This window comes from Eschrichtius robustus, chromosome 12 (assembly GCF_028021215.1).
Source record: "Eschrichtius robustus isolate mEscRob2 chromosome 12, mEscRob2.pri, whole genome shotgun sequence".
Lineage (NCBI taxonomy): Eukaryota > Metazoa > Chordata > Mammalia > Artiodactyla > Eschrichtiidae > Eschrichtius > Eschrichtius robustus.
In genome coordinates this window covers 81,467,930-81,482,967 of record NC_090835.1, presented here as the reverse complement: position 1 = coordinate 81,482,967, position 15,038 = coordinate 81,467,930, and positions in this window count along the sequence as shown.

Sequence of the window (15,038 nt, the reverse complement as noted above, 5' to 3'; positions counted from 1 at the left end):
TGTAAGTCCTGCTGCTTTTACTAATGGGCAATTCTGTTGGCACCAGGATCTCTGCTCATCCTGGGCCCCTGCATCATTTGCTGTTCTCCTTTCAGGGCTGGTCTTTGCATGGCCCATGACACAGACTTTGCACCATTACTGATCATGTCTTACAGTTCTGGGACTGCTAATGCTTTATTCCTATTTCCTATGAGTGGTGCGCACCTGTGCTTGACCTCTGACCTCCCAAGGGTTATCTCCTCTCTCCACTGCCTGGACATCCTTGCCCCTGCTCACTTCTCTCTCTTTCTGGTCAGTACTAAACAATCTTTCTTTTTCCTTGCCAAAATATTTTCAAAAGTTCTCTATAACACTGTTGCTTAGGCCCTACATAGTATAGTTTTGACATTCCCACCGAACCTCTCCTTTCTTGGGTGTACAGAGGCTCAGGAAGGATAATGTTAAGGCAAGAGATTGTCAAATACAGCTTCATAGTGTACCTGGAACGTGGCTGTCTCTGACATTTAGGACCTTTTCCTGCGTCAGCCCACCATGTCAAGAAGACTCCTTACTCATTTAGGAGTGGGTGTTGTATCTCCTTAATATTTGATTCTAAGCCTCCAATTTCCCCACTCCCTACTCACCCAATGTGTCAGCCTTGTCTACATCTGTCTCAATAACAAATACAATAGGTTGGCATCAGTTATTTACCACAGAACTCCTACACATCATGTAGATTAAGAATATGGAATTTCAAAAATCCTAAGTAAAGAGACTTAAGAGCCCAGAGCTCAGAGGGCAACTCTTTGGAAGGTAGGAAAGTAGAGGTGTAAAAGATGGTTTGCTTAACAATACATACCTGAATCTGAGCCCCAACCTCACCAAAATTCCAGGTCATGAGTAGATCAACTTTCTAAATCACCTAATATTGGATTTAATTCCAAGTAAGAACTCAACAGGAACCATAATCAATGACGAACATCATCTTCAAATGTTCAGTTCCTTTTATCTAACCCTGTCTCTGTGTTGTCCAAATAGTCCAGGCTTTGGTACTACAGATTCTTAAAGTGTTTCCATTATTGTTTACTATGGCTTGCTTTGGAAGCAGATCCTGACCACTTTCCCCTTATCATAAGGAGCATAAGGAATGTACAAGCGTGCTATTTATTAGAAAAATAAGTTGCTTAAAGGAGGCTCTTGATAGATGTTGATTGGTGTCTTGTGGGATGTGTAGCTTTGAGCATGACTAGGTCTTCCATCAACTAGATGAAAAGATGAGGGGAAGCCTTTCTCATCTCCATTTCTGGGAGCTTGTGTCATTTTAATAATAGAAATTAGAGTCTGATATTTTTTGTCGGCTCATATAGCACTTTGAACACATCTGCTCAAAAAATAGAAGAGTGATTTGGGATTGTTCTGGTCTCTTAAGTCATAAACAATTCAGATCAGCTCTCTGGGACATTAAAGAAGAGTAGAACCTAGTATTTCCATGTTGGTTTTTTGTTTTTGTTTTGTTTTTGTTTTTGGTGGTCCAGCGAAAATCCAAATTGTCTACCAAATGAAGTATTGAGACTTGTTTGCTGTAACACTAGAGTGTTTGCAAATGATCGTCTTGGCTTATAGAACCAATAAAACATTTCCTCATGCAACAATACCATCTGGAAGAAAGTATCAGCACTGTAGATAAGCCATGTGTGTTGGTTTGTGCTGTGCCAACTTGGTTAAGCTGGGAACTGTGTTTCTCAGAATCTCTTTTCCTGTATGGTCCTGTGTTAGCACTGGCCAAAAGAGGAACATGCCTTCTAAACTGAAGTAGTGCCTTTTATTCTTTGGAGGTCTTTGCAAGGTCGGGTGCAATGATAGATATATGCAAAAGAGGCCTGTGGGTTCCAGTTTGTTCTCACCCTCCTCCACTCTACATCTGTGTCTTCTCTCCACTCTGGATTATGCCTACCACCTGTGGCCCTAAGTCTACTACTAGCTGCTACCATAGAAGAGGTAGATACACAGAGGAAAAACCCTTGAACTTCTCCATGTGCTCTGCCTTTATAGTTACTCCTTCTCTGGTCCTACAGACCTTAGTTCCCAACTCCTTCCACAGTTATGTAAGGTCTAATTCCTATTAGCAATAAGTTATTCCATAAACTCATAGTTAACCTGCCCTCCTTACTAAACCTGCCTGATATATGGCATTTCTCTCATGAGACTCTTTCATGTAGATTGTGATCTTTAAATATTTTACCAACATACATATTTCAAAGAAGATATATAAAATTTCACTTCCTAGACATGTTAATATTTCACCTCCAGGACATTTTAGAGACATATGGCTTTTATCATTTCCTACATAAATAGTAGGTAATATGATTTGTGCTTTTCAGTTGAATATGTTTTTACCCCCCTCCCCCGCAAAGGAACGAGTAAATACGCCAGAATGGTTACTTCAGACTCATATTTACACTAGGTGATTATAGTCCTCTGAATAGCATTATATGTAAGAAGGGGAAAAGATATGATAGAAGATGAGAAAAAATAAAGAAATATATCAAAGAGACAAGAAATAACAAGTGTTGATGAAGATCTGGAGAAAGGGAACCCTTGTGCACTATTGGTGGGAATGTAAATTGGTGCAGCTGCTATGGAAAACAGTATGGAGGTTCCTAAAAAATTTAGAAGTAGAACTACCATATGACCCAGCAGTCCCACTCCTGAGTATATATTCAAAGAAAATGAAAGCAGTAACTCAAAAAGATATATGCATCCTCATGTTCATTGCAGCCTTCTTTATAATAGCCAAGATATGGAAACAACCTAAGTGTTCAACAGAGGATGAATGGATAAAGAAAATGTGATATATATATAAGTGTATACGTGTATATATAAAATATATTAATATACACACACATATATATAAAACATATACAACGGGATTTTATTCAGCCATTAAGAAAAGAGTAAAATCTTGTGATTTGTGACAATATAGATGGATCTTGAGGGTATTATGCTAAGTGAAATACGTCAGACAGAGAAAGACAAGTACCATATGATCTCACTTATATGTGAAATTAAAACAAAAAAACCACAAAAAACAAAAAAGCAACATCATACAGAGGAGAGATTGGTGGTTCCCAGGGGCAGGGAGTAGGGAGTGGGTAAAATAGGTAAAGGGGGTCAAATAGTACAAAGTTCCAGTTATAATATAACTAAGTCATGGGGGTGTGATGTACAGCATAGTGACTATGTTAATGATACTCTATTGCATATTTGAAAGTTGCTAAGTGAGTAGATCTTGGAACTTCTCATCAGAAGAAAAAAATTATAACTATGTATGGTGATGGATATTAAGTAGACTTAATATCTGTCACCATACAGATACATAGTTTTGCAATATATACAAATATTGGGTCATTATGTTGTACACCTGAAACTAATATAATGTTATATGTAAATTATACCTCAATTAAAAAAGAAATAAAATCAGGGAAGAATTAGGTGACTCTCATGATAGACTACGACTGTGTCAAAATCAAATACCAACCGTATTATGCCATAGTAAGCCAATTATTGGGCATAAAAATCAGTCAAAATAGATCGATGTTCTTCTGTTAGGAAGAGATTTTTAAGGCAGGTTTTCCATGTAGTTTTTTTTTTTTTTAATTTTATTTTATTTATTTTTTTATAAAGCAGGTTCTTATTAGTTATCCATTTTATACATATGTCAATCCCATGTAGTTTTTAATGTAGGCTCCCTGTGTCTGCCTTTTCTTTTACCGAGGGTGGAAGCTTTACTATGATTTGCTAGTCCAAAGCAAATCAGAAGTAATGTTTTGCAGCAGTGTCTTCTCCACAACCAATATGTAACTGGCTGAGAGGAGTATATGACTTAAATGTGCACATAGAGATGAGCAAGTAGGAAACTATGGGAGCCTTATATCACGGTTCAGAACTAAAGATAAAATAAAGACAGATCCAAGAACTAAAACAACTCAGTCTGGGCCATTTAGTGTGGGGGCAAATTGTTCTTTAAACATTAATAGCCCTCAGGTTCTTCAATAATGTATTCATAATGCTCATCCTGGGCTACTCATCGCATATATTGTTTTGATGTCAGAATACTAATTTAGAAAAAAATGAAAGTAAATCTTTAAGAGATTTCCATGTATAACAATTAAAAATTTTAAATGAAGAATGCTTAAGTTTCAGTTATCTAGAAAATGCATTTCTGTAGAATACCTAATTTCCTAATGCTATTAAATAAACGAGATTATTAGCTAATTTTTATGTGTCACTCATAACATAGAATATGATAGATGCTAGTTCATGAGAATAATTGTGATATCAATGATGAAAAGTAAAGCTAACTTTACTGAGAGCATCAGAGTGGAGACACAGAGACATGTGAGGGCCTGGTTGGGATTCTCCCTGAGACCCAGCCCTAGCTCTGTACTTCCTACCATTTATAATAAGAAAAATATTTTATATATTTTCCCATGTCATACTTACCATATCTGGTGCTTTTTCTTCCTTCTTGTTGATCCATATTTTCATTTGGTATCATTTTCTTTCTGCCTGATTACTTCCTTTAATACTTTTCGTAGTGACGTTTTTCTAGTGATACATACTTTCAGCTTTCATGTATCTTCATTTTTTAAAATATATTTTTACCTTTATTTTTAAAAGTATTGAGGTAGAATTAATAAAAAAATTATTATTTTATTTTAAAAGGAACAGTTCAGTGCATTTTGTACATTCACAGTGTGCAACCACCACCTTTATCTAGTTCCAAAATACTTCCATCACTCCAAAGCAAAATTCCTTATGCACTAAGTAGTAATGCTCCATTCCCTACTCTTCCTATGTTCTGGCAACCACTAACCTACTTTCTGTCTCTATGGACTTGCCCATCCTAGATATTTTATTTGAGTAGAATCATACAGTATTTGTCCTTTTATGTCTGGCTTCTTCCACTTAGAATAATGTTTTGGAAGTTTATCTGTGTATCAGTATTTCATTCCTTTGTATATGTGATTAATATTCCTTTGCATGTACATACCAAATTTGTTTATCTATTAATCCATGGATGGACATTTGGGCTATTTCCACCTAGGTATTGCTAACAATGTTGCTGTGAACATGTGTGTACATGAAAATTGGTACTCAAGTACATGTACATGTATATTCATAGAAGCAATTTCTTCAATAGCCAAAAGGTAGAAATAATTTCTTCATATTTTCTTGTGTATGGAATTTATTGAACATCTTGGATTTCTGTGTTTGTAATTTTCATCAAATCAGAAAATTTTGAAAGCTGCTTTTCCTCTTCCTCTTCCGCTCCTTCAAGTGATCCAGTTTCATATTTACTTGGTTGTTTGATGTTACCCTCAACTCACTGATATTTCTTTTCATTTTTTTAAACCCCTTTTTTCTCTGTGTTTCATTTTGTATAATGGATATTTCTGTTTCTTCAATTTCTCTAGTCTCTTCTCTTCCAGTGTCTAATTTGCCATGAATCCTAACAGTGTATTTTTCATCACAGACATTGTAGTGATTTGCATCTTTTATATGACTTATATGTTTCTATTTAACTTTTGAACAAATAGAATACAATTATAGTAAATATTTTAATAGTCTTGCCTGCCAATTCTGATATCTGTGTCAGTTCTAGTTTGTTTTTGATTGATTATTTTTTGCCCTCATTATGGGTCATATTTTCCTGCTTCTTTGCAAGCCTGATGATCTTTAATCAGATCCCAGAAGTTGTGAATTTTGCTTTATTGGGGTTGGATATTTTTGTATCTCTCTATGTGTTCTTGAAATTTGGTTCTTTGTTAAGTTACTTGGAAATAGGTTGATCCTTTTGGGTCTTGCATTTAAGATTTGTTAGGTGCACCAGACCAGCATTTAAATGTAGGTCTAAACATTCCTTGTTATTGAGGCAAGACTCTTCTGAGTATTCTCAATGCCCCATGATTCATTCACTTTGGCTGATGGGAACAGGCACTGTTCCTGGCCACGTGTGAGTGACAGGCGCTGTTTGGTCTAATCATCTCGGATGATGTTTGCCCAACTTTGCATGGTTTTCGTACAGACATGTACCCATCAGTACTCTGCTGAATATGGAAGACATGATCCACAAGCCTCCAGTTTCCTCTCTCTTTGCAGTTTCTTCCTCTCCAGTGGTCTGTCCTGCACACCCTAACAGCTTGATTCTTCCCAGACTCTCAGTTCCTTACATTAGGTAGATTTCTGTCCCTGCCTCAGCTCCCTCTGCCTGCACTGAAGCCTAGAAACCCTGTCAAGGTAGATATCTGGGACAACCATGGGGCTTACCTCATTTGTTTCCCATCTCTCAGAAATTGTTATCCTTATTTCCCTGATATCCGTTTCCTTGAAAAGTGTTATTATCTATATATATCTGGTATGATTTTGTCGCTTGTTTGATTTCAGGCAGGGGATTACATCATCTTGGCCGGCACTGGATGTCCTTCCTCACCAGTCAGTTACTGATATCATTCCTTGATTCTCTGAACCATTCTAGTTTCCTGCCAAGACATTTCCTTTTTACTAAGCTGATTTAATTTGGGTTTCTCCAGCTTATGTCTAAAAAATACGACTAATAACAGGCAATAATCAAGTAACACACATGAATTCATAAGCCAGATTGACATAGACAGATTCCATTTAACCTGATTAATGAGTAATTGTTTAAAATCTTTATTGAACGTTTTTTAGCGGTAGGCCAAGTTTGGTTAAAAACCTGATGCAAGGCATCAGAAAGCAAAATTATACCCTCCTTGAACTTACATGAGCTCTGGAGGAAAATCTGATAATGGTACTATAAAATCCACACAAAACAGAGAAACTTCTCTGTTGGTTCCTGTGCTATAATTGACAAAATCCTTTGCTGTTTCTAACAAATATAACTGTGACCTAAATGCTTCACAAAAGACAGAAACAATGTAAGATTTAGGTTCATTAAGGCTTCAGATACTATTAATATGACTACTGTTCACCTGCTTGGACCCCTAAGACTTTTCAGACTTGAAAGTAAGCTTTGCTATATTGTAGACAGCGGTTTAAAATATCTCAGTATTAATCATTGCAGGTTCCATTTATTCCCTATTGTCTATTCATGAATCATCAGCTGTTTTTGGAAGCGTTTTGTGGTGCAAATGCTACAGACTTTTCTGGGCTGTTTGGCATTACTATATGAAAAATCATAACTCTGACCTCATAGACTAAAGCATCAGTAACATAGCAGACAGATTGACAGGCCTGGGACCAAGTGCACAGAAATCCTTGAGATGTAAGCTGTTTCGGTAGCTTTCAGGCTGCTTGACAGTCTTTTGACCCATGTCACTATTTATTTTCTATAATGATTTGGTCATAGAACTATATGTTACTAGGAAATTCCCCTGGGTAGTTTAAGCATAAAAAAATGTTGATTTTACTACCTTGTCTTTTCACAGACTCTTTCTGCCACCTGGCATTTAAAAGGTAGACTAAAAGCTAAGGTTGGATAGGAAAATGACAAACAGTGGTCTATGTCATGGCTGAAAACAATGTTTACAGTTCACTGAAATGTTCCTCCATCTAAAAATTGGAACTTGGTCTATAGGAATAGAGAAATCTCTCAATTTTTGAGAACAGGAAAAGTAAAAAACAATAAAAGAAGTAACATGAATCCAAAAATGTATTTATGGAATCAAAAACTCTAATTCCTATTAACAATATCTTTTTGCTAATAAAATTGAACAATTTATATTTGGAAAATGCACTATATGGGAAAAGAAATGACCATAGACCTGCTTACTAAATAATCATTCATTCCCTCAGGAATCAAGAGGACACATTTATCAAATTTAGGTTTGACATGAAGTTGGGAGAAATTGTGAGCTTGTTAGGTGGCAGAATGTGGAGTCAAAAAGATCTTGACAGGCTGAAGTAATGGGCCTAATAACATCATTTCACCAGATAAAATTTATGTCACAAAGTGCAAAATTCTTTATTGGGATTTATAGTAGGGGAAACATGTGGTGTGTGTGTGTGCCTGTGTGTGTCTGTTTATATGTTTATATGTGTGTGTGCATATATATAGTGATATGATCATTTTATAATTTATATAAATGACATATATTTATAAAATGATAATATGATCATTAAGTGTCAAGTGCTCTGTGAAGCAACTTATATGTACTCTCTCATTTCATTTTATCCTTATAGTCACTTGAGAGTGTAATTACTCTTATTAACTCAATTCTACAAATGAAGGAACTGAACTTCAGAGCGGTGAGTGTCAGGATTTAGACATGAACGTGGTCCTGGGTCTGTCTGATTGCAAAGACCATACTCTTATCCATATTCCTGTAGCTTCTTACCCATGTTCCTGTAGCTTCCCCACAGCTAAATGAGTCAGACGTTTTACATGACTGCCAAAGAAACACAAATGAGTGACAGTGACTATCTAATAAGACTGAGTGAAACTCTTCTTTCTGACAAACAAAATCTCCAGCTTTTTTCCCCTCTATAAGCTGCTGTACAGGGTCCTCTGTACGGACACGGGTGTGAGTTAAAGGAAAGCCATTGTTAAATAGTAGTGGACAACACGTGGTTCTGGACTCTCTGCTCTCAGCTTTACCTACACCCTCTGTTCATGCGGTATTACTTTGCTAGAGCTGAGATAAGAAAATTACATAGACTGTGAGGCTTAAACAACAGAATTTTACTCCCCCATAGTTACAGAGGCTAGAAGTCCAAAATTAAGGTGTCAGCAGGATTGGTTTCTTCTGAGGGCCTCTCTCCTTGGCTTGACATGTAGATGGCCATCCTTTTCTGCGTATCTTCACATTGTCTTCCCTCTGTGTATGTCTGGGTCTTAATTTCCTCTTCTTATAAGGACAGCAGTCATATTGGATTAGGGCCCATGCATAAGACCTCATTTTACCTTAATTACCTCTTTAAAGACCTTATCTCCATAGTCACATGAGGTACTAGGGATTACAACTTCAACATATGAATTCATATATAACACATTCAAAGCCTTGATCTGGGTTACCACTTCATTTAAGCGCTGGTAGCTCTGCCTAGTTTTATGACAGGTCAGGGCTGAGAGAACTCAGCTCACGAAGGGACATTTCAAATGGATGTTCAATTGGTGTCTCATGATCAGATGCTCCATTTCAACCAGGGCCAATAACGTGGTAGATGCTGTTTTTCAAATACGTCTTAATCCCCACTGCAGATGACAAAGCCTTTCTTTGGACTCCCAGGGTGCTGCATTGTGATTCTATAAACATGTTCACATAACTGATACCATAGGATCTTCTGGATCTTAATATATAGGATCTGCTGGGTCATATAGCCTAAGTGGTAGCACTACTAGCCCTAAAACCTGAAATTGACAGAGTACCCATTTTTGTTCTAGGTCCCGCTCAAAGCCGGCAGTCTAATGTGTGCTGTGCTTTCTTCATCATAGTACAAGGTGAAAAATTCAATCATTTGTTTTTTACTTTAGAAGGGCTGTGACTGCTGGACCTCTAAAACTTTTACTGATACGGCAAGCTCCTAAGACTTCATAGAGTTTATTCTCTGAAGCACATGTGTCTCTCTCAATGCTAGCAACTTCTTGTTTACCCAGCTTAATGAACATATATAATCAAAGTGATGGGTCAATATGTTGTTTATGAAAAGTACAAAGACAGACCAGCTCTCTTTAGACTAATTTTGTCAGAGGACTATAGTTAACATAGCTCTTGGGAAAAATGGTAAATGTATCTTATTGCCCCTTCCATATGAATACACATATTTCTAATTCTCCTGAATGGAATAGAAAGGTACTCATTTACCAAATCCACAGCCTTATGGCATACAAAGAACCTAGGGCTATATTAGTCTACTCTGTTAAAAAAAAAAAAAAAATCCACATCGGGCACAGAGGCTGCAATTGAGGCTACTGCTTGGTAGAGTTTTTGATACTTTGGCATTTCAGCCTTGCATAGCATGAGCTGTTGTTTCTTCCATGCTTGTAGGAGCCGTCCAATAGTGAACTATTAGCAACATTTATTGGAGTCTTTGACAGGTGCCAAATCTTTTATCTTTGGAATGTGTTTCCAAAACCCTTCACTCATATCTATTCGATTTTATCTACTAGACTTTCTGATCAAGCACTCTTGAAATCTAGTCCTTTCTTACTCCTCTGGTTCCTGTTGGCCAATGCTGACCATGTCTTGCTGCTCTTTTAATTCTTTCCTGTCTTACCAGTCCCAGAATGGCTTGGCTAGGTCATGTCATAAGCCTAAGGATTAGGTGGGGAGATGGAGTAGACCGTAAAAGGGGGGCACATGCATGTTATTTTGTGGCAGAGAGGCTGCTGCATTTTCTTTAATCAAGAAGGGGATGTTAACCCTTAAGATCGAGGGTGTGGATCACTTCTGTAGGTTAACAGGGCTCAAAGGATTCCAAATACACAGAAGTTTCAGGGGCACACACCCAGATGTGTGACTGTCCTAAGTGTCAAAGTACCATTTATGTTTCATCCAGGGCCAAGAATTTGGCATAACGGAACTGCCTTGGTGGGGATTTAACCTCAGAGAGCTAAGCCACTCTATTAAGTCCTGGTCCTGGCCCTCAATTTTTTTTCTGTCCTCCTGCTATAAGAGATAAAAGTCCTTTGTAAGCTGCCAGAGAGGCCCACTGGCTTTCAATATTTGTTTTTCAATTACCTGTGGATTGTCTACAATTTTTCACTATCTTTTTCTGGGGTATCCATGGTACTTAACAATTGTGTTCCCATCCCCCATCCTTTTTAAACACGTGGGGTGTTGCAGCAGCCAGAGCTTTCCCTTCCACTGGTAGATCATCCGAACTTACCACCAGTGAGCATTTTAACAACTGGACCACCACCTTGAGCCAGGGGCTTTCTATGTTCTACCTGTCACCAGTAATGGTGTCTTCATTGACAGATGGGTGGTGAGTTATTTAGCTGCAAAAACCACATCATATCACTTTCTTTTTTTGAACATTCCTGGTACCAAATATTATAGTGTAGTTCCCTGGAAACAGATGCTTAGATGGAGTTCTTGTACAAGATAATTATTAGATAATAGTAACTGTGGGAGAAAATAGCAAATGTGGGAACAAAAGGTGGGGTAGGAAATGAGATTGGGCAAAAGGAGAAGTCAAATTACCATGCAAGCCCAACAAAGCCTGGGCCAACCCCCTGGGAAGGTTTGAAGCATCCCTATGAAGGTCTGATAGAGCTGGCTTCTGGTTGTCCAAAATGACCAGACTCTATACAACACTTCTAAAGTATTGAGCAAGGAATTTCTTTGAAAAAAGACAATTAGAAATACACTTACACACGTACGCACACATACACTCCACATACCCATACACACATGCCTACTTTAAAATAGGATTTCTGGTTATTTCAAATTCTTACTTAGAATGGAAGAGCAGGTAATATTATATAGCTCCTCTTTTGAAAGATCTTGAACTTTCAGACCAGATACTTTGGATTTAAATTTAATTTTGTCTCTTTCTAGATATCTGCTATGGGAAGATGCCTTCACATGATCTGATCTCCCATATTCTATCTCCAACTCAGATCTATTCTTTAAAATCAGTCTTAATTTATCCAACTATCTGCTGCATATATCCAATTTGATGTTTCACAAGCACCTTAAGTCCAACATATCCACAAACTAACCCAATAATTATCTTAAACCATCCCACCAGCCTTACTTCACCTACGTACCTAATCCCTACTCCTCCTCCCATGTTTTATGTATTAGTTAATGGTACCACCATCTAGTCATCAAGTCATTCTTGATATTCATCCATCTCAACCACTCTGAAATTATTTTATAAGACTCAACTCAGGAATTGTTCTCTTCCTGAAGATTTCCCTGAGCCTCCAGGTTAAATTGAGTTGCCATTTCTGTGTCTTGTATATATCAGTGCCATGGCGCTTACCACATATTTTAGTTTTATTTTTATGTATCTCCTATGACATCTTTGCTCTCTGTTGGCAGGCAAAAGATTCTTTTCTTCTTTGTCTTCCTAAAACCAGAGTCTGACATATTTAGGCGTTCAGAGAACTGTTCCGTTTAGTTCAACAAATAATAAGTTTCGCATTTTTTCATCTGTAAATTGGAAATAATGATATATATATAAATTATATATACATATATGTATGTATATATTAGATATACACACACACACTTGTGTACACACACACACATATCCAGGCTGTAAATATTTGAAAGCAGTCAGTGTAGTGCCAAGCAAATAGTGGATCCTGAAAACTACTTTTGAAAATAAATATGAATTAAGGAAATTCTGTTGCAGAAATTTAGGAACAAAAGGCTGGCAGTGTGGGAGATTGCCCTGATCTGCCAGAAGTGAGATGTATGACCACAAACCAGATCATTCCAAGATTTTTAGTTTTGTAAGGAAGACAGGACTCTGTAAGTCCCTTTTATCTATAAAATCCTGGGCCTGTATCTGAGTGTGTCTATATATACGCACATAAATTTGGATTCCCATGGTCTTATCTGCTTTTTTAAAAAATATATTATGCCTAGTCACATGTTACTATTACTGGTTTCTAGCATGATATCTACAACATAGTAAGGAGTTAGTAAATGTATATTAGGTGAATACAATAGTCACATATATTTTACATAATCACATCATTCTGTTTCTTAATGAGTGTTTACTGGTATCATTTTGTTCTATGTTCACTCAACTCTGGTAAATTGACTCTTGCAACTGAACTTCAGTTTACATGGAAGAATCAGTTTTAAAAGATATATGTCAATCTTTATAATCCTTGTTTCAGTGGATTCAATGCTCCCTTTAGCTCCTTAATGTGTTTATGTACATTCTTGCTGGAAAATAAACGATACCTAAGCTACACTTCATAGCACTCAGCAGTTGTCTTGTAATGAAAACGCCACGGGAGGGATTTATGTAGATATTAGGTTTAGTAGCTAAACAGACATTAGAATTTCAACTAAACTAATCCTTTCTTTTGTCCTTTGATATAATATAGGTAAAGCACAGAAATATATTAAATGATGCCTTTCTTTCCTATTAGCTTCATTTTCTGGTAAGGAGTTCTAGATGGCAAAGAGTCCACAGTGAGTCAAAATCTAGAATATTTCAGGAATGAATGTGTAGTGTTCCTCCCATAGAAGAGTTCCAATTGATGGGGAATATCTACCTTGATGGTTAAACTTGGGAAATTTCTGAGGCTCAATGGGAAAAGGGCTGTGATGATTGAGACCTGCCTTATTGTGGAAGTGAGGAGTGGCTCCTAGTAAACCAGCCTTTGTCTTTCCTGGACATTTACTCTTGCCACCTAGCCAAGAGGGAGAGGTAGATGAGAATGGTATGAATCCACAGTGCTGATATTAACGTTCAGAACTATCCAATATGTAATTGCATAGCAAGGAGCAGGGCTTCTGAGTATAGGTAGAAATATATCTTGGGATATAAGAAAGAGGATAGTGGACAAAAAAGGCTTCTGTTTTCTGTTACCAACAAATATAAATAAATGTCTTATAAAGAAAATCATGTTAGATAGGACTTTTCATTGGAAAGTGTAAGTGACAGGAAAAGCCTTCTCACCAATATTAGAAAAACTTTTATAATTTAAAAGATGAAAACCCGCATTTTCTCTTGTGAGCCTAGCACCAGTGTCCAAAATATTAACTGAATGAGTATTTTTCACCATTATTCTGGAATCTAGATCACTTAGTGACTCAATATGCAGACCCGTGGATAGACTTATAGGATAACTTGATTTTATTTTTCCCTAATAAGCTGGGAAGTGCACACCTAAAGTTGTCCAAAATAAAAAGTAGATTTGACACTTAATAGTCACCAAAGATGGTTTCTTTTCCTTTGACTAATAATCTGTTTCACTATTTAATTCATCTTACAGCCCAGAAAGTATGTCTTATATGAAGTTCTAAAGTCTCTAACTTTATTTATTTATTTGTTTGTTTGTTTATTTATTTATTTATTTATGTGGACAGAACTCTAGGAAGACAGAGGCATTTGATTTTCAAATCCTTTTGCTGAATGAGGACAAGAACCAGACTCCAGAGAGAGGGGATTTCAAAGGCTAGCCATATCTTCTGACCCCCAGAAAGTGAGCTGTGTCACAGAGCTAGGCTTCAATTCCAACACGGCATTTGAAATGCTGTAAAGCAGAAAGCATACAGAGCACCAGAGAGGGGTAGGGTTATGGAGAATGGGGGGAACTGTGGATCACTGGAAACTCACTAACCACACATTTCTTGCATTAAAAATTACGGCAAGAAGATTAATTTCAGCCTAATCAGTGTTGGGGAAAACATTAGCAGTGTAAACCCTGGATTGACTCAGAAACTGGTTGGATCTGAGCCTGCGGAAAAAGTAGCTCAGTCCCTCACCCTGTGTAGGGCTGGGGAAGACAGTGCTGACAGGATTAATTCCTGCACATATTTACTGAGTGCTTACTATGTGCCAAATACTGATATTATGGCACTAAACAGAACAGAGAAGACTCTTTCTCAGGAAGTTTACACTCCTGTGAGGATGACAAACAATAAGTAAGGAAAAAAACGGGCATCGGAATTATAGATTGTGATAGGTACTTTGAAGGTAATAGACCAGGTGATGAGAAACAGTTTAAAGGATGTTCGGGCAACCTAAGTAGTTTGCAAAGGTGACAATAGAAAATGGGTGAGATAAAGTAAGTTTTCCATTCATGGAGGACACTGTGCTCAGCCTCAGATTCAGAGAAGCACAAACAGGTAATATGCTCAAGGAACTAGAATACTGTGTAGGCTCTATTTCAGCCAGGCAATAAGATGTTAGAGAATTTGGCAGAGAAAATGTTTCATAAAAACGTTCCTGCAATTAAAATACAAAGAGTTTTTAAATCAGACTATTAAATATTTCAATATTACAACAAAAATAGTTTTGTTAATGTCAACATATGCTGGAACTGAACTCGTGTTTTGTTTGTTTTGTTTTTTTGCTTTTTCAATTATACATAATCACACATA